Source organism: Bos mutus, chromosome 10 (assembly GCF_027580195.1).
Source record: "Bos mutus isolate GX-2022 chromosome 10, NWIPB_WYAK_1.1, whole genome shotgun sequence".
NCBI classification, from domain to species: domain Eukaryota; kingdom Metazoa; phylum Chordata; class Mammalia; order Artiodactyla; family Bovidae; genus Bos; species Bos mutus.
In genome coordinates this window covers 76,448,568-76,467,241 of record NC_091626.1, presented here as the reverse complement: position 1 = coordinate 76,467,241, position 18,674 = coordinate 76,448,568, and the positions used below count along the sequence as shown (strand labels likewise).

Below are 18,674 nucleotides of genomic sequence, written 5' to 3'. Positions count from 1 at the left end.
AGAGAGTATAAGTTTTTAAATGAGATGGAAATGATTTGAATGCTGGCTCAGTTCCTTTCTGGCTCTCTGAATCTGTTTCTTTCTAAATTTAATATTTGGCTGGCAAGTTCTAAGTAATGCTTAAAGATTGAGCACACGCACACAAACATCATACATTCTCACACACACACACACACCCCTCTGTAACACATTATCTGGCACAAAATAGTGATGGGAGTTCCATAATATTAGTCTTAGTCTTCAGGAAGACTATTTGGATCTTAATATTATTTTGAAAAAAATTCTCTAAGGATGGGAATTTTGGGATTTGGGGATTTCTCCACTGGTTCGTGCTGCTGCTGCTAAGTCGCTTCAGTCGTGTCCGACTCTGTGCAACCCCATAGACGGCAGCCCACCAGGCCCCCCGTCCCTGGGATTCTCCAGGCAAGAACACTGGAGTGGGTTGCCATTTCCTTCTCCAATGCATGAAAGTGAAAAGTAAAGGTGAAGCCGCTCAGTCGTGTCCGACTCCTAGTGACCCCATGGACTACAGCCACCAGGCTCCTCCATCCATGGGATTTTCCAGGCAAGAGTACTGGAGTGGGGTGCCATTGCCTTCTCCGGTAGTAGTTCCTCAGATCAGATCAGATCAGTCGCTCAGTCGTGTCCGACTCTTTGCGACCCCATGAGTCGCAGCAAGCCAGGCCTCCCTGTCCATCACCAACTCCTGGAGTTCACTCAGACTCATGTCCATCTAGTCTGTGATGCCATCCAGCCATCTCATCCTCTGTCATCCTCTTCTCCTCCTGCCCCCAATCCCTCCCAGCATCAGAGTCTTTTCCAATGAGTCAACTCTTCTCATGAGGTGGCCAAAGTACTGCAGTTTCAGCTTTAGCATCATTCCTTCCAAAGGAATCCCAGGGCTGATCTCCTTCAGAATGGACTGGTTGGATCTCCTTGCAGTCCAAGGGACTAGCAAGATTCTTCTCCAACACCACAGTTCCAAAGCATCAATTCTTTGGCGCTCAGCCTTCTTCACAGTCCAACTCTCACATCCATACATGACCACAGGAAAAACCATAGCCTTGACTAGATGGACCTTTGTTGGCAAAGTAATGTCTCTGCTTTTGAATATGCTATCTAGGTTGGTCATAACTTTCTGTTCCTACCAGTGTTTAATTAATTTTATATTATAGTTATTTGTTCTATCCAATACAAAAATATGGATCATGTGAAAGAAATCATTGTATTTTGTTAAGAAAGTCAGCATTTCTCTCATTTGGAATGCACCAGGATACCCTGAATTAGAACACCTCTTAATCCAGTTACCATGGTGTGTGAGTAAAAATAGGGAATGGGTAAAAGAAATGTATTTCAACATTAACTCGATGTAGGGGTTCCAGGTCAGGGTGTGATGTAGAAAGATCCTGAACCTACCTCCTCCTATAGACACACTGAATCCAGAGCTACATGTGGAAAATGTTTCTCTGGGGAAAAAAACTATAAAAACCAGCTAAGAAGCTCCCACCCAGAGTTTCTCTCTGAGGACTGAAGGATTTGAAACCCACACTGGGCACCCCAGCTTTTAGGACCTGCACCTGAGAGATGAGATCCCCAAACATCCAGCTTTGAAAACCGAAGGAGCTCATAGTCACCAGACCCAAGGCTATAGGGAACTGGAGAAATGACTGTCACGGGGGCCTTGTGCTCAGGCTCTCTCCTCCAGAGCTCAGCACAGGAGCAGCCTATTGAGAGGTACCCAGACTTGTGTCAGAGGCTTATTTGCTTCATCTAATCTAGCACACACCTAGGGGCCTCCTGGGGTACCTCTGGGGAAGGAGGCTGGCAGGCACCATTTTTGTCCTCTTTGCTCACCAGTACCACCAGAAAGGAGCTTGTGCCCGCCTCTGCTGCCCCACTTTTGTGTCTTCCACTGGTGACACCTCTAGAGCACTCGGTTCTGAAGGCCAGTGGAGACTACGCTCGTGGGTCCCACAGGAGAATAACCAACAGAGAAAGATTCTTAAGTGACGACTACCCTCAGAGCACCCCAGGAGGAAACAGACTCAGGACCCTAGTCTCTCTGTAAAAGGACTTCTAATAGCTTATCTCCATAGTGGCAGGCTTCTGATTAAACACAGGTGGGGCTTCCCTGGTGGCTCAGATGGTAAAGAGTCTGCCTGCAATGCAGGAGACCTGGGTGCAATTCCTGGGTTGGTAAGATCCCCTGGAGAAGGAAATAGCAACCCACTCAAGTATTCTTGCCTGGAGAATTCCATGGTCAGAGGAGTCTGGCGGGCTGCAGTCTGTGGGGTCACAAAGGGTCCGACATTTCTGAGCGACTTCTACTTTACTTTGGCTGACTTAATACTTTGCAGAAATCTCCAAGTGCAGGTGATTTGTTTTGTTTTGGTTTGTTTGCATCTCCCTTCGCTGGGATCCAGAGAATGTATATCTGATATCTCTGGAGGGTGCTTTACATGCCTCTAGGTAAGCTTACCTTCCTGCGTCCCATGGGGCTGTAACAATTAGACAGCGAGTCTCAGCCAGCTATCAGTCCTGGGGCCCTGCACAGACAGCACACTGAAACACATCCTCAGTATTTTTGCAAAAGAGGCCTTTTGCTTGTCCAAGAGCTTTGGCTTGAGAGGAAGGCTTCTGTTTGGCGCACAGCTTGGGGCCTGCACGGGTGCACGCTAGGGACAGGCAAGCCCAGCTCTGCATGCTCTCTCAGCTGCCCTCAGGTCTTTTCCCCTCCCTGAAAAGAACTCAACAAACATACACCAACATACACAAATGTCTAATCATTGTGTTCTACATCTGGAACTAATATATCAATTAGACATCAATAAAAAATAAATAGGTTTCCCAGGTGGTCCTAGAGGTAAAGAACCCATCTGCCAATTCACGAGACATAAGAGACTCAAGTTCAATCCCTGGGCTGGGAAGATCCCCAGGAGAAGGGAATGGCAACCCACCCCAGTATTCTTGCCTGCAGAATTTCACAGAGAGAGAAACCTGGTGGGCTACAGTCCATAGGGTCACAGAGTCGGACACAACTGAAGCAACTTCGCATACACACACACACACACAAAAGAAATAAAATTTTAAAAAATGCAATTAGGTCTTACTATGACATTCTTTTTTGATCAGAATTACTTTTGTCCAGGATATTTTTTTTTCTTTTGTTCTTATAGCTGTCATCCCCAATCCTGGCAAGTCTGTGTAGTCTCCTCTGTCCTTTTTTCACACATGTAATACACAGCAGTCACGAGGAACTCTTGTCCCGTGTGAGGTCAGGAACTGTCCCAACTCGGAAGGCTCTGGAGTAAGGACTGAGGGGTGTGGGTGTGGGCAAGACTGGAGAGAGGAACTGAGGTAGGGTCTTTCTGCTCACACTACAGATGTTGATGTAGTTGGAGAAAGTGGTCAAGTCCCTCTGAATTATTCTCTGCAATTCTTAATTCTCCATTCTTGGATATTCCATTTCTCAAACTTTTACTAGTCTCATTTACTCTATTGAGGCCATTTTTAAGTTATCTGTACCTTAAATATTGGGGAAGTTATTATTTTTAGCACATCTAAGTCAACAGTGACTCTCAGAAGCTTTGATTTATTTTTAGGAGGACATATTTAGGACACAGAAAAGATTACAGTTATAACTTTTTCTAAATGAATTTGAAAACTCCAAACTGAGACTCTCTCATTGCAATTTAGTGTTCGTAAGTAAGTGTTAGTCGTTCAGTTGTGCCCAACTCTTTGCGACCCCATGGACTGCAGACCACCAGGCTCCTGTGTCTATGAGATTTTCCAGGCAAGGATACTGAAGTGGGTTGCCAATCCCTTCTCCAAGGGATCTTTCCGACCCAGGGATTGAACCCGGGTCTCCTGCACTGCAGGCAGATTCTTTACCGACTGAGCTACAAGAGGGTACAAAAAAGCAGATCTTTCCTTCTCCCCCGCTAAAAAGCTCACATATAAAAAAACTAATTAAAAACACACAAAGTAAAGTGTCAGAAGAAAATAGTTTCCACGAGCTTTGTGTAACTACTATTTTCCACTAGGCACCATTTCTTTAATTTAGATATGAATTCAAGAACACATCATCTAAATTTTTAAAATTATATGATTTTATCTGAAATAAAAAGCAGTAAGCATCTGGCCATTATACCACAGTAAAATTACATTTTGTATTATTTCTCTGCCCAAATACATATATAAATGATCAATAAAATATAAACATAGAGCACCAAAACACACAGCCAGATTAAAAAGGAAAATAACTTTGCAAAGTAAAAGCTTAAAAAATGCAAATCAGTGAGAGTCTGAACTCCCAGTCTTGCTCTGTTCCAAGGTAAGAAGCAGGTGATGATGAGCATTCTAACATTCTGCATTGTAAACAAGACTGCTTAGAGACAAGGCTTTCTGGATAAAATAGGACTGAAAAAAAGTTGCTGGACGTTAGCTAGAGCTAAGGCTTTTTAACAAGGCAGGCTGGGAGTGAGAAGGTAGATACATTCTTGCAACAAGGCAGTGGTCAGAGAAGCCTAGATACCAGGCTACTGACTGAAGCTATATTATCCTCAGTGAGTGAGATAGGAGCCGCATTAGGTCATCACATACTCTTGGACACATATGGGCTGAGGATGGAAGGCTGGGTAAATGCTATGCTAAACCATCTGCGACATAGATAAAGGGACAGAACAAAATACAAGTGAAATTTCTCTCACAAACCAAATTCCAAAACAGGAAAAGACCTAACCCTGCAATAGATGCCTGGTGCCTTGCCTCCATCTCCGTCCTCTCACTGCCTGAGTGTCCACTGGTGTGACTTTTCAATACTTGCATTTTCTTTCCTTTTGCCCTGCCAGCTTGCAGGATGTTAGTTCCCTGATGAGGAATCAAGCCTACACCCTCAGCAGTGAAAGCGTGCAGTCCTAACCACTGGGCTACCAGCGAGCCCTGCATTTTATTATTTTAGTTTCCCTACTGTCTCTGAGGCCTGCTTTGCCCATTGGTCTGATAAACTAGAAGTGGTGTATAGCTAATGCCTTCTAGGCACATCTTTACACTGACTAAAGGAAATTTGTGCATAAATGTTCTCACAATATGAGTACGATAACTCTGAGAGGTCTATTGTACACTCAATCCCAAAATTTTCCTAGTGGAAGTGACCTCTAGTTACACACAGGGGTCCTGACTTGGCGATGCCTCGTTTTATTGCCTGTTTCCTTCCCTGTCTCCCTTCTCCATTAATCTACTGTCTATTGGTGTGACTTCACTTTCCAAATAAACTAGTTGTGTTCAGTTTTGTTTTGTTTTTTCCTCAAGGTCTTCTCTACAGAGAATACAAACTAAGGTGGATGCTGAGAAGATTAAGCCACAAATATTAGCTGAAGAAACCTATATTGTCTCAAGAAGTTAATATGATGAAACAGTCTGAAAATCTTTAAAATAAATGTTTAGTGCCCACATATAAGTGAAGTATAATTTCTATTTTAAAAAGCAACAACATGAAACAAACAAATAAAAAGGCAGACATGAGGCAATCAACAAAATATGAAACAAATTCTATTAAAAATGCTGGAAAGGAGTTATGCAGCCTTCATAATCAAACACTAAATGATGTAGTAACTTGGCACTGGAAAAAATTAGTGAATTAAAAGAGACATTCACCCAGAATGCAGCATGCAAGATAACAACAAAAAGGAAGGCAGGTGGGGTAGAAGATAGGAAAGTCATGGAGGACAGATTGTGATGTGCAGTCCTAATTTCTATCATATTATAGTTTCAGAAGAAGACAACAGAGGAAATGGCACAGAGGAAATTATTGAAGAAATGAGAATTTACCAACTGTCCTAAGATCAAAAGTGGATTCAAAGTAATAAGCAGGGTAAATATAAGTATATAGTTAAAAACTCTGGAACAGCAAAGTTAAATTGCAGAATAGACAAAATTATTTTAGAAGTTACCAGATTGAGGGCAAGAGGAGAAGCGGGGGACAGAGGATGAGATGAATGGATGGACATGAGTTTGACCAAGCTCCAGGAGATGGTGAAGGACAGGGAGGCCTGGCGTGCTGCTGTTCATTGGGTTGCAAAGAATCAGATATGACTTAGTGAGCAGCAAAAACATGACAGAAAGGGTTGATACCCTACAAAGGAATGTATTTGAACTGACAGCAAACTGTTCAAACATAATAAGGACAAATATCATATGACATTGCTTGTATGTGAAATCTAAAGAAAAGTATACCAATGAGCTTATTTATGAAATAGAAATAGACTCATAGACATAGAAAAAAAATTTATGGTTACCAAAGATGAAAGGTGGGAAGGGATGAATTAGGAGTTTGGGAGTAAAATATATACACTATTGTTTATAAAATAGATAACCCACAAGGGGCTACTGTACAGCATAGAGAACTATATTCAATACCTTTTAATAACATATAATGGAAAAGAATTTAAAAAGAATATGTATGTATTAATGCATATACATACATATATAGCAAAGTAACATATATATATATATATATATATATATATATATAGATCAGATCAGTCGCTCAGTCACATCCGACTCTTTGCCACCCCATGAATCACAGCACGCTAGGCCTCCCTGTCCATCACCAACTCCTGGAGTTCACCGAGACTCACGTCCATCGAGTCAGTGATACCATCCAGCCATCTCATCCTCTGTCGTCCCCTTCTCCTCCTGCCCCCAATCCCTCCCAGCATCAGAGTCTTTTCCAATGAGGCAACTCTTCGCATGAGGTGGCCAAAGTACTGGAGTTTCAGCTTGAGCATCATTCCTTCCAAAGAACATCCAGGACTGATCTCCTTCAGAATGGACTGGTTGAATCTCCTTGCAGTCCAAGGGATGCTCAAGAGTCTTCTCCAACACCGCAGTTCAAAAGCATCAATTCTTCAGCGCTCAGCCTTCTTCACAGTCCAACTCTCACATCCATACATGACCACAGGAAAAACCACAGCCTTGACTAGACGAACCTTTGTGGCCAAGTAATGTCTCTGGTTTTGAATATGCTATCTAGGTTGGTCATAACTTTCCTTCCAAGGAGTAAGCATCTTTTAATTTCATGGCTGCAGTCACCATCTGCAGTGATTTTGGAGCCCCCAAAAATAAAGTCTGCCACTGTTTCCACTGTTTCCCCATCTATTTGCCATGAAGTGATGGGACCGGATGCCATGATCTTCATTTTCTGAATGTTGAGCTGTAAGCCAACTTTTTCACTCTCCTCTTTCACTTTCATCAAGAGGCTTTTGAGTTCCTCTTCACTTTCTGCCATAAGGGTGGTGTCATCTGCATATCTGAGGTTCTTGATATTTCTCCCGGCAATCTTGATTCCAGCTTGTGCTTATTCCAGTCCAGTGTTTCTCATGATGTACTCTGCATAGAAGTTAAACAAACAGGGTGACAATATACAGCCTTGATGTACTCCTTTTCCTATTTGGAACCAGTCTGTTGTCCATGTCCAGTTCTAACTGTTGCTTCCTGACCTGCGTACAAATTTCTCAAGAGGCAGATCAGGTGGTCTGGTATTCCCATCTCTTTCAGAATTTTCCACAGTTTATTGTGATCCACACAGTCAAAGGCTTTGGCATAGTCAATAAAGCAGAAATAGATGCTTTTCTGGAACTCTCTTGCTTTTTTCATGATCCAGCGGATGTTGGAAACTTGATCTCTGGTTCCTCTGCCTTTTCTAAAACCAGCTTGAACATCGGGAAGTTCAGGGTTCACATATTGCTGAAGCCTGCCTTAGAGAATTTTGAGTATTACTTTAGTAGCGTGTGAGATGAGTGCAATTGTGCAGTAGTCTGAGCATTCTTTGGCATTGCCTTTCTTTGGGATTGGAATGAAAACTGACCTTTTCCAGTCCTGTGGCCACTGCTGAGTTTTCCAAATTTGCTGGCATATTGAGTGCAGCACTTTCACAGCATCATCTCTCAGGATTTGAAATAGATCAACTAGAATTCCATCACCTCCACCAGCTTTGTTGGTAGTGATGCTTTCTAAGGCCCACTTGACTTCACATTCCAGGATGTCTGGCTCTAGGTCAGTGATCACACCATCGTGATTATCTTGGTCATGAAGATCTTTTTTGTACAGTTCTTCTGTGTATTCTTGCCACCTCTTCTTAATATATATATATATATATATATAAAAACTAACACAACATTGTAAATCAACTATATTTCTATAAAAAGTAAAATGTAATAGAGATCAGATGATAATGAAAGGATATCTAAAATTCTGAGGGTACTAATTATTCAATATTATAGAGGGAAAATATTGCATACAAAGGCCATGAGTGCATAGCACTAGCAAGATATACAGAGGCATAGGCTTATAGAAAAAAATCACAAGCTTAGTAACATCAATAAATGTGTTCTCCTCAAAGCCCATTATTCCATAAGGAGACTTGAGTCAGACACTTCTTGAAGCACCATGGACAGTGTTCCAGCACAGCAGTACTGACTTCATTCTCTTAGATGATTTATTAGGAAGTTGAAGTAGAGGGCAGGGTGGCAGAGAACCCCTAGGCAACACCATACAAATGGGCACTTCCTGGCTCAGATGTGGCTTTGTCAGATGTTTCTCTCCTCTCTCTCTCTCTCTCTCTATATATATATATATTTATTTATTTATTTATTTATATACATACATACATACATGTGCATTCATGCTAAGTTGCTTCAGTCATGTCCGACTCTGTGACTCTATGGATTGCAGCCTGCTAGGCTCCTCTGTTCATGGGATTCTCCAGGAAAGAATACTGGCCTAGGTTGCCATGCCCTCCTCCAGGGGATCTTCCCAACCCAGGGATTGAATCTGTGTCTCCTGCAACTCCTGCATTTCAGGCTGATTCTTTACTGCTGAGCCTCCGGGGAAGCCCACATACATACACACACACATATATTTCAGCCACACAAAGACCAAAATATTTACCATTCACAGATTCCCTACTACCACCTGACAAGCCATACTCTGAAACTACTGTTCTACTGATTTTCACCTAAACATATGGACAGTTTTGCTATTTTAATGTATTGATCAGCTAGCAAGAATTCTCAAGGTGAAAATGGAAATATGAACCCAGAGAGGCAGGCAGAGAACAGAAGCCTACTTTTACTCTGGGTCTTACTAAACCTGGGTCATCTTGAGGCCTTAGTTTTCAGGCCTTCAAAGGACCTGAAAGATGGTAACCAAAGCTTGTTTCAGATGAGTACATAGGTCTAAGACCATGCAAGGTATATGCTCAGTGTAAGGGATGATGGGAAATAAACTGCCTTCCTTTACCATTACCAAGTGAATACACATTATTAAAAAGTTGGAAAAGGATAGTTAAGTGCCAAGCCCTTCAGGTATGTAGATTCCACACTCAAACTGCTTTTAATTACCTTTCAAATAATAGTGAAAGCAACATGTTCTCATTTTATATAATACAGCTAGCCCTTCCATCATAAACAATCATGCTAACCCTCTCCTTAAAATAAAAAGAGGTCTAAAGTCCAAATTTGCTAGATTCTTTCTGGAGGATGTTTTTGCTTTTCTAATCAGTAACAATTCTACCTTGGTATTCTCTAACTTAAAATTAAATGATAACTCTAACCATAAAAATATGCTTTATATAAAATACTAGGGAAATGAATGGTTTCCCTCTGAAAACAACCTAAAAACTATGTAAGTGACTCCTACACATCAGGAAAATGAGGGGAAAAGTCCACATCAAAGTGCATAGGAGAGGCAAAGATAAAATCTTGCTATAATTCTACCCCCAGTGCAGTGACCACTACAAGAAGGAACTCAAATCACAGAGCTTCTCCCTGAGGAGGGACAGGTTTGAGTCCCACTTTGGATACTTCATCTTTTAAGAACTGCACTTGAGAGATGAGCCCCTAAAACATCTAGCTCTGAAAGCCAGTGGGCTTGAATCTAGAAGATTTAAAAGGTCATGGTAAATTGAGAAATCATTCTTAAAGGGCTCATACATGGATTCATCTTCCCAGGGCCCACTGCAGAGTGTTTAAAAAGCATCAAGACTGTATGTGAAAGAAGGGTATTTGCTTATCCTAAAGCACCATCCTGAGAGCCAGGCATCTAATTTAACAAAACACTAGACTGCATCTAATTTAACAAAACCAACTGTGGTCCTCTCCAGGGATGAAGGCTGGCAGGTGCTATCTTTGTACTTTCCCTTAGACGTATTGCAACTCTCTGGTACCTCCAAGAAAGGAGCTTGGATCTCATCTGGCACCCTGATATTTGTAGCTGCCACCAAGGATACGTCTAAGTCATCTTTACGTTGCCTACAAAAGGTTCACTTCAAATGTGAAAACACAGGGACTGAAAGTGAAAGGATGGGAAATGATATTCCAAGAAAACGGACACCAAAGAAAGCTGAAGTAGCTATACTGATATCAGACAAGAGAGATTTTGAAACAAAGAGTTTTATAAGAGACAAAGAAGTTATAACATTATGGTAAAGAGAGCAAACAAGAAGATATAAGATCTTAAAATATTTATGTATCCAACAAAGGAGCACCTAACTATACACAGCAAATACTAACAGACCTAAAGGGGGAAATAGACAGCAATTCAATTATAATAGGATAATACTCCATTTTTATCAATACATAGTTCAATCACATAGGTATTAGTTGAGAAAACATCGGCCTTAAACAACATATTAGACTAGAAGAACTTCACAGACATATAAAGAACATTTCATCCCAAAACAACAGTATACACATTCTTCTCAGGCAATCATGGAGCGTCGTCTAAGATAGATTATATATTAGGTCACATAAAAGTCTTAATATATTAAAGATGATTCCAATTATATCAAGTATCTTTTCCAACCACGATAGTATGAAACTAGATGTCAATTACAAGAAGAAAACTGGAAAATTCACCAATTTGTAGAGCTTAAAACATACTACTGAACAATCAACAGGTCAAAGAAGAAATCAAGAGAAATTAAAAAATTTGGAAACATGGAAATACAATTCATCAAAACATGTGGAATGCAGTAAAAGTAATCGCAAGACAAACATAATAATGAATGCCTATTTAATACCTCCAGAAATAAGACAAATCTCAAATAAAAAACCTAAACTGACATCTCAAGGAACTAGTAAAAAAAAAATAAGATATAAAAACCAAAGTTAATGGAAGGAAATAACAAAGATCAGAGCAGAAATAAATATAATAGAGATTTAAAAGATAAAAGAAAAGGTCAAAGACTAAGAGGTAATTCTTTGAAAAGGTAAGTAAAGTTGACAAATCTTTAGACTCACCAAGAAAGCAGCAAAGAATCATATAAATTTAAAATTTTAAAAATGAACATTACACCTGAAACCATAGAATACAAATAGTTGTAAGAGACTAGTATGAACAATTATATACTAACAAATTGGACAACTTTGAATAAATAGACAAATTACTAGAAAAATACAATATACCCAGACCAAATTATGAATAGAAAATCTAAACAAATTGATTACTTGTAAGGAGATTGAATTGGTAATCAGAAATCTCCCAATAACAACAAAAAGTCAAGGACATGAATCACTGGTAAATTCTACCAAATATTTACAGAAGAATCAATACTAGTCATTCTCAAACTCTTCCAAAATATAAAAGAAAGAACAGTTCAAAATCATTTCACTAGGCCAGCATTTTCTTGATACAACAACCAGACAAGGATAACACACACACACACACACACACAAAAACACACACACAGATTGCAGGCCAATATCCCCAATGGAAATAGAGACAAAAATCCTCAAAATGAATATGATAAAGTATTAGAAAATCATACACTATGATCAAGTAGGATTCATTTCAAGGATTCAAGAAAAGCTCAATATTTGCAAATCAATTAATTTTATATACCCTATTAACAAAATGAAGGGTAGAAATCATATAATCTCAATAGGTGCAAATAAAGCATTGACAAAATTTAATATTCATGTACAAAAAAATTCTTAACAAAGTAAAAGCCATATATCACATGGCCACAGCTAACATCATACCCAATGATGTAAAACTGGAAGCTTTTCCCCTAAGAACAAAAACAAGATGAGGAAGCCCACTCTCACCACTTCTATTGAACATAGTATTAGAAGCCCTAGGAGGAGTAACAGGGAAGAAAAGGAAATAAAAGCCATCCAAATTGGAAAGGAAGAAATGAAACGATCAATATATACAAATGACATGATGTCATATATTCAAAACCCTAAAGGCTTCACTCAAAATTGTAAGAACTAATCAACAAATTCCAAAAAATTACAGGATACAAAATCAATATATAAAATCTGTTGTATTTTTATATAGTAACAAACAGAGAATTTTAGAAAGCAATCACATTTACAGTTGCATCAAAAATAATAAAGTACATGGGAATAAATTTATCCAAGGAGATGAAAGACATATACACTGAAAACCATAACAGATTTATGAAAGAAACTGAAGAAACAAATAAATGGAAAGATAGTCTGTGTTCATGGATTGGAAGAATATTCTTAAAATGTCCACACTTCCCAAAGCAATCAATTGACTCAATGCAATCCCTATCAACATTTCAATAATACTTAACAAATATAGAACAAATAATCCTACAGTTTTTATGGAACCATAAAACAACCTGAATAATCAAGGCAATGTTGGGGTAGAATAACAAAGTTGGAAGCATCACGGTCCTTGATTTCAAACTGTATTGCGAAGCTATAGAAATCGAAACAGTATAATACTGGCATAAAAACAGACACTGAAATCAATGGAATAGAATATAGAGCTCCAAAATAAACCCACACATATATGATCAATTAATTTATGACAAAGGAGTTAAGAATATACAAAAGGTAAAGGAATGTTTATTCAATAATATTCATTATAAGTAACAATTTTTTGTTATCGATCAGCAATATTTGGAAAACAGGACAGCTACAAGAAAAAGACTGAAACTGAAACACTATCTTTCACCATATAGAAAAATTAATTTAAAATGGATTTAAAACCTAAATATAAGATCTGAAACCATAAAACTCCTGGAAGAAAACAGGGTAGTAAACTCTTGACACTGATCTTGGTGATGACTTTTTTTGGTATCTGACACCAAAGGAAAGGCAGCAAAAACAAAAATAAACAAGTGGGATTACATTTAACTTAAAAGCTTCTGCACAACAAAGGAAACCATCAAGGAAAATGATAAGACAGTCTACTGAATAGCAGAAAACATTTGCAAATTATATATCTGATAAGGGGTTAATTTCAAATCTGTATAAATAACTCATACAACTCATTAGCAAGAAATAAACCATCTAATTTTAAAATGCGCAGATTTGAATAGATATTTTCAAAAGAAGACATACAGGTACGGGGTACATGAAAAGGTGCTTAGCATCACAAATGATCAGGGAAATGGATGTCAAAGCCACAGTAAGGTATCACCTCCCATCTGTTAGAATGGCCATCATCAAAAAATATAAGAAATAACAGGTGTTTGTAAGAATCTACAGAAAAGGAAACTCTCTGCACTGTTGGGAGTTTCGACTAAAAGAAAAGATGTATAACTTGAGAGTTGCGAGTTAAGTTTTATTTGGGGCAAAATGAGGACTGCAGCCCGGGAGGCAGCATCTCAGAGAGCTCTGAGAGACTGCTCCTAAGCGGCAGTGGGGGAAAGTCAATGTAAGTGCTTCTCTAGATAGGAGGAGATGCAAGGATTGAGATCATAAAATCTGTTCCTAAACACATCCAACTATCTAAAGATTCCCTGGAGCACAGAGTGCCTCCCTCCTCCCTGAACTCCCTCGGATTGTTGAAGGCCACAGCTATAGCAGCATGGGGTTCAGTCTCCATGGAGGCAGACGGCAGATGCCTTTGTTGTTCAGTTGTTGGCAATGCTCTTGGTAAGTGCCAATTTGTAGTTGACAGTAGGAATGTGGATTGGTGTAGCTTTTGTGAAAATTGTATGGAGGGTCCTCAAAAAATTAAAAATAGAACCTCCATATGATTCTGAAATTCTACTTTTGTGTATATATCTGAAGAAAATGAATATTCTAACTCAAAAATATATACATATCCCCATATTCATTGCAGAATTATTTACAATAGCAAAGATAAGGAAACAACCTAAGCATCCATCAATGGATGAATGGATAAATAAATTATGGTTTATACCTACCACGGATTATTTTTCAGCCATAAGACATAAATGTTGCTAATTGCAACAATATGGATGGAACTTCAGGGCATTATGCTAAATGAAATAAATCAGACAGAAAAAGACAAATACTATCTGATTTCATTTATATCTAGAATAAAATTTAATGAACTCTTGGAGACAGAGAATCAGATAGGTGGTTGCCAGAGGCAGGGGTTTGCGGTTTCTGAAAAGTGTGAAGGGAGTTAAAAACTGCTATTTTTCAATTACAAAATAAGGCATGGGGCTTTAATGCACAACATAGTGATTAGAGCTAACAATATTTTATCGTATATTTGAAGGTTGCTAGGAGATTAGAACTTAAAAGTTCTCATAACAAAAATAAACAAATTTTATAATTTTGTATGGTGATGGATATTAACTAGACCTATTGTAGTGGCCATTTTACAATAGATAAAAATACTAAATTATTATGTTGTATATCTAAAACTAACCATATGTTAATTATAGCTCAATAAAAAGTACATATGAGAGAAATTAAAATACTGTTAACAAACAGGCCATCTTAAATAGAGATAAGATGTTTTAAGGTCCTTGTATTGTGTAGGAAATAAGTAAACCTTAAATTAATGCATTCTAAAAGATAGAAATTTGATGGTATAAATCAGTTTACTAAAATTAGAGGATTTTAAAAATGGAATGATATAATGTATTTGATCTATTCATAAAAAGGCAAGATGGAGAAAATAAAAACAGTGGATCAAATAGAATGCACAAAATAAAAATATCAGTCATATAAAATATGTGATTACATTTAAATATTTAAAGAGCTTTGTTTATTTGTTTATTATAGTACTATAATATTTATTATAAGTATTATTTATTTTAATATTTAAAGTCTAACAGAAATGAAAATATTAAAAAATATATGATATTTATAGAGGTCAATCTAAAATATAAAGATACAAAATGCCTGAATATACAAAGTCTAACAGGACTGAAAAAATTAAAAGCTATATGATATTTACAGAAGGGCAATCTATAAAAAATGCTTTAATATAAAAGTGTTAAAAACTAACAAACAGAAAAAGTCACAAATGTAGAAAACAAACTTATGCATACCAAGGGGGAAAAGGGGGGGAGGGATACATTCAGAGATTGGGACTAACATATTCACACTACTAAATATAAGATAAATAACTAATAAGAATCTACTCTATAGCACAGGGAACTCTACTTGATACTCTGTAATAACCTACATGGGAAAAGAATTTATAAAAAAGTGGATACTTCTATATATATACAACTGATTCACTTTGGCTGTACAACAGAAAAACATTATAAATCAACTATTCTCAATAAAAATTAATTTAAATAATGAAAGTGTTAAAGAGCATATAAGTCACATAATTATCCAAATAAACTCCTCATAGATATGTTGTACCAGACAAAAGAAACTTTAAGGCAGCAGCTGCTGCTGCTTCTAAGTCACGTCAGTCCTGTCCGACTCTGCACAACCCCATAGACGACAGCCCACCAGGCTCCTCCGTCCCTGGAATTCTCCAGGAAAGAACACTGGAGTGGGTTGCCCTTTCCTTCTCCAATGCATGAAAGTGAAACGTGAAAGTGAAGTTGCTCAGTCATGACTCTTCACAACCCCATGGACTGCAGCCCACCAGGCTTCTCCGTCCATGGGATTTTCCAGGCAAGAGTACCGGAGCGGGTTGCCATTGCCTTCTCCGACTTTAAGGCAGAGGCAAATGATAAAAATTCACTTTATTAAAAATGTATAAGAATTCTAAGCTTTATGAAGCAAATTATATCATGTAAAAACTGACAAAACTACAGAGAGAATCTGATTAATTCACCATCATAGTTGAATATTTTAATACATATTTCTTAGTAACTTACAGATAAAATAGGCCAAAAAAATCAGAAAGAGAATCTGAAGAAACAAGCAACCTTGATTTTATAGACACATAGAAAATTATACACTAAAAATAGAAAAAGAAAAATAGAAGAAAATTATACACTACACCGGTAACAGATATTCCTTCTAAGCACACAAAACATTTATGAAAACTGATTATAAACATAGCCTTAAAGAAATCATAACATCGCTTCTCGGACTTTTGGCTAAGATCAAGTGTAGTATCTGTTCTTATCAGTTTAATATCTGATACGTCCTCTATCCGAGGACACTAAAAAAAAAAAAAAAAAAAGAAATCATAACAAATTTGTTTGACCATAGTGCAAGGAAATTAGAACTAATAAGAAAATGATACTAATAAAACAAAACCCACACTGTACTTTTGAAAATTAATGAGTGCCTTCCTAAATAAGGCATGAGTTAGATCACAGGATTTTAAAAATATTCAGAATGGAATACTGAAAATACTTAATATTATAATTAATGAAATACAGCCAAATTAGTACCTTTTCATAAAAGAAAAGAAGAAAGTCTCAATCAGTGAGCTAATTACTTACATTTTATATCTTAGGAAAAGAAGTGGGGGTGGGGATTAAAAGAAGGAATAATACATAGCAATAAAAAAGAGAACAAACTACTTACTATTCCTTCACAACAATCTGGATGTCTCTCATAGATATAATGTTGATTAAAAGCAACCAGGTGCAAAGGTTATGTACTGTATGGTTTTATTCCATGAAGTTCAAGAGCAGACAAAATGAATCAGTAGTGATAAAAATGACAGAAATTTTCTCTGAAGAGAATAACTGAAAAGGGGCACAAGGGAACTGAACTGTCTGAAATGTTCTGTCTCTTGACCTGGATGGTGGTTTCACAGAAATATTCGTTTGTAAAATGCATTTGACTGCATATTTTAGATTTGTGCACTTTATAGTATACATGCTATACCTCAACAGAAAGGCTTAAGAAAACAATGAAAAGTAATTTCGGATTGAGACATATACACTATTGCTACTATGGATAAAATAGATAACTAATGAGAACATGCTGTATAGCATAGGGAACTCAATCCACTGTGGTGACCTGAATGGAAAGAAGTCCAAAAGGGAGGGGATATATGTACCTGGACGGAGGAGCCTGGTAGGCTGCAGTCCATGGGGTTGCTAAGAGTCGGACACGACTGAGCGACTTCACTTTCACTTTTCACTTTCATGCACTGGAGAAGAAAATGGCAATCCACTCCAGTGTTCATGCCTGGAGAATCCCAGGGACGGCGGAGCCTGGTGGGCTGCCGTCTATGGGGTCGCACAGAGTCGGACACGACTGAAGCGACTTAGCAGCAGCAGCAGCAGCATGTGTGCATGTATGGCTGATTCATTGTGCTGCACAGCAGAAACTAAAACAACATTGCAAAGCAACTATATTCCAATAAAAATTAATTAAAAAAATGAATCTAGAATAGAGACAGTAAAGCCACAAGTTTTCTAAATAGAAAATGAAATATACAAGCATTAAAGTAGATTGACCAAGAAAAATGAGAGAATAAAACAATTTTAAGATAAAAGAGTATACAACTTAGATGATGTATTTAAAAGAGAAAATGTGAACACTAAATATAACTTTTTAGCATTACACTTGAGAACATAGATGAAATTAATTTTTAGAAAAAGTAATGAGGAAATAGAAAATCTGAAGATTGTATAATTAGAGTTGTACTAAAAGTTCACTTTGGTCATACGCTATTGCCAAATATTAAACAAACATTCAACCAAAGCCAAGGCAAAATTCAAATAAAATTATCACAGAACAAATTTCTGGAATATAGTAGTAAATCTAAAATTTATTTGAAATATTTGTTTCTGATAGCAATTATAGTGTCAAACTTTCATAATTGGCTAAAGAACAGTAATTTCTTTTTAGGGTCAGTTGCCATGTAGCCAAGCTATTATATAGTAGTGATACCAAATATGCTGTTTTTCCAACTGGCATATTTAAAAACATAACAAACTTCTTTATAGCTGGCTGAATATAACAGAGGAAAAAGTTTTTCATAAAATATTTTCTAGTAGTAAATTCACATGTGGAATTTAAAAATTGGATAAAATTTTTTAAAGAACTTCTTATACTTTTAGCTACTAAAATTTGTAATGAATCCTTGACTATCATTTTACAGATATTTTCTTTTACATTTTTAGACTCCATAAAAACCCTAAGAATCATCTTAAATTACATCCAAGCCAAGTTTTATTAGCAAGAATAAAATTTCTCTAGCATATTATTTTCTTCATATTATTTGTTTATTTATATGTACACTCATGGATTAAAGTTTGTGTTATATTGAAGTTTTATTTTTCATACTATTTATAGCTGATAACATTTATATTCTATTTATAATCCATTTGTTGATGGGAATTATGACAAAATAAATAACTTTCAAAGTTTAGGATTAAAATATAATCCAATATCCACTGTTCCCCCTTATATTAATACTTAACTTTTTAAAAGCATAATTTGGATCAAAATAATCTTATTAAATTCATATAGTGGCTTTATTTTAATATATATTCAGTTCAG

At 37.2% G+C, this 18,674-nt stretch overlaps 1 pseudogene; it reads left to right on the top strand.

The window, feature by feature from the left end:
• Window positions 1-16,286: 16,286 nt before the first annotated feature.
• On the top strand, window positions 16,287-16,401 carry LOC138989641 (U2 spliceosomal RNA; annotated as a pseudogene).
• Window positions 16,402-18,674: the final 2,273 nt, after the last annotated feature.